Raw genomic sequence first — 2193 nt, forward strand, 5'->3', positions numbered from 1 at the left:
ATGATTTTACTCAAACCAGTTTGAAAAGTTACAGCTTTATAGTGCATTTCTAAAGAAGATAATAATCTAACGCTGAGGAATCAGTTTTGCGAAGAATTATAAACTAGGATAATCAGTGCAAATTTGCAAAAGTAAGGAAAGCCTGACTAGTTAAACAGTGGGGCAGTGATTAATTCAAAGGCATCACCTACTTTGCGTTGCATAAGTGAGTATTCGGTTAATCGAACTCCAGTCTGCATTAGGCGAAAGTGGCAAGAAAGTGCTTCTTTTCGTTCCAGTACACAAGAGTCAATACAACGCCAAAATGTCTACAACCTCACTTAAATAGAAAAGAAGCGAACATCAATCTACACCACAATTTAGAGGCAACGCCACCAGGCTCAAATCAGCACACAAGAAAAATGTGTGTATTAAAGCCTTGTCTCTGGCCCAGACAAATCTCACGGATTGTTTCAACGCCAGAAGAATCTGGTCGCCAGGACACTCGAGCTCCGAGTCTGGCGAGTAGTCTTGTCATCCGGATCGGATGACCAGTACTTCTCATACGAGACTTGTATCCTTAAATTCAACCAATTCGAATGGCAAGGAGCGACCTTTCCAAGTGAAAATAAATCGCAACTAAAAATTAAAGATGGCAGTTTGCCTAATATACCGTACATTCGGACATATAAAGTGAGCACAAGTAGCTGCAATGTGGAATACAATAATCGACAATGTACTTTCTGCCGACAACCATCGCCACAGTACGGAAGACGTTTTTGTTAACAATGACTTCATCTTACTTAGATCTAAGCAATATTCACGCTACTTTCAAAACAAACCGACGTAACTTGATCGCTGTATCATAAGCTTATTAAATGTTCATGTTCATGAAAATCATAACTATTTTCCACTAACTACATGCATTTATGGTCGTTGGACAGTTCAATGTACTGCCACAGGAACTTCATTGTTCTGAAATGGCGAACAGTTTGGTGAAACAAGTTGTTTGCTTTTATTTAAACTTCCTCTTCTCCCTGGCTCAGTAGCCTAAACTCTCGGCACCGTAAAGAGCTGAAAGGGAAATTTTGAAAAATAGTGCAACTTCCCTTTAAGACTAGGATACAGTTGCAGTAACATAGATATTTTTAAAGTGATTACTGAGTTAATCGATAGTAGCTACATAAAAGTGTTACCTAAATGTCCAAGAAAACCAGATATCGGCAGGTGGCCTTTAAGCCGCGGTGTTACTTGCAAGAACTTGTCGATAGCTCAGTTTTCAATCATCGTAGACCAGTTGCGTTAATACGCAAAAGCTCGATTTCACACGTACAAAAGATCGCCACAACGTATGAACTGACGACGGTAACTTTGCTGAGGCAATTATAAAATTCCTGAAATGTTTAACTGATTTGTCTGCGAGCCAATCAAATCACAAGCACGATTTCTTAGAAACAGAACGCCTAATCCCCGGAAATCAGGGCTTTAAAATAGATAAAGATTTAAGTTAAGTTATATAACTTTAATACAAAATACCGTCGTAATAGTAAAAACAGCTCTTTCATTTTTCGCCAGTTTCAATTTGAACACAATGATAACAACGCAGACATGTTGGGAATTAGAGAGAGAAAAGTCGCGACCCTTAATGTTTAATGTTATTGAATTAAACGGCCAGAGAGAAACTCAGGTTTTTAATAACCCGTTCAAAACAATAGAAAGACAACAGGTTAATTATTTTTGCATCCACGATTATTTTTAAACCAATAAGATCAAGAATACCCACTATCGGAAGCTCAGCCAAAATTTCTCAGAAAGACTAGAATCATTTTCAGGAAGTCAAGTTCCTATGACGTCGTAACAAAGCCAAATCTCGTAACTAGGCTCTTCTCGACTTTGCTTTCATCTTGAAAATCAGTGCAAATTAGAGTGTTTATCAATAATCTACGCCACATGAAGACGTAACTTACATGATATAAAGTATGTTATGGTTTCACCCTCGTATCTCGACACCATTTTACGTCTAACTGCTTTTAAACTGGATCAAACTTTATCAGTACAGACTCACAGCAGATTAAATAGCTGCAGGGATATACTCCGAGAAATACCCTGGTACCTCTTAGGGGCTCTTTTCAAAATTTCCGACGAGCAGCCCCATCCATTTTTTATGTGGGAGTCCTCCCCCCGGGTACTGTGCGGGACTCAGACAAAAGGCAA

The 2193-nt window shown here is 38.8% G+C and overlaps 1 protein-coding gene across 3 annotated transcripts in view; it reads right to left on the bottom strand.

Moving 5' to 3' along the window:
* The window catches only part of LOC138023664 (NFX1-type zinc finger-containing protein 1-like), a 20631-nt gene extending 19276 nt beyond the window's left edge, over positions 1 to 1355 (bottom strand). For 2 of the 3 annotated variants that reach the window (XM_068870706.1, XM_068870708.1), the window contains exon 1: positions 1176 to 1317. The gene's annotated coding sequence lies outside the window, so the exon portion shown is untranslated. Of the gene's footprint in view, positions 1 to 1175 lie in introns of all 3 variants that reach the window. The other variant, XM_068870707.1, reaches the window with a different exon arrangement.
* Between the last annotated feature and the right edge of the window lie 838 nt (positions 1356 to 2193).

Source organism: Montipora capricornis, chromosome 11, assembly GCF_036669925.1.
Source record: "Montipora capricornis isolate CH-2021 chromosome 11, ASM3666992v2, whole genome shotgun sequence".
NCBI lineage: Eukaryota > Metazoa > Cnidaria > Anthozoa > Scleractinia > Acroporidae > Montipora > Montipora capricornis.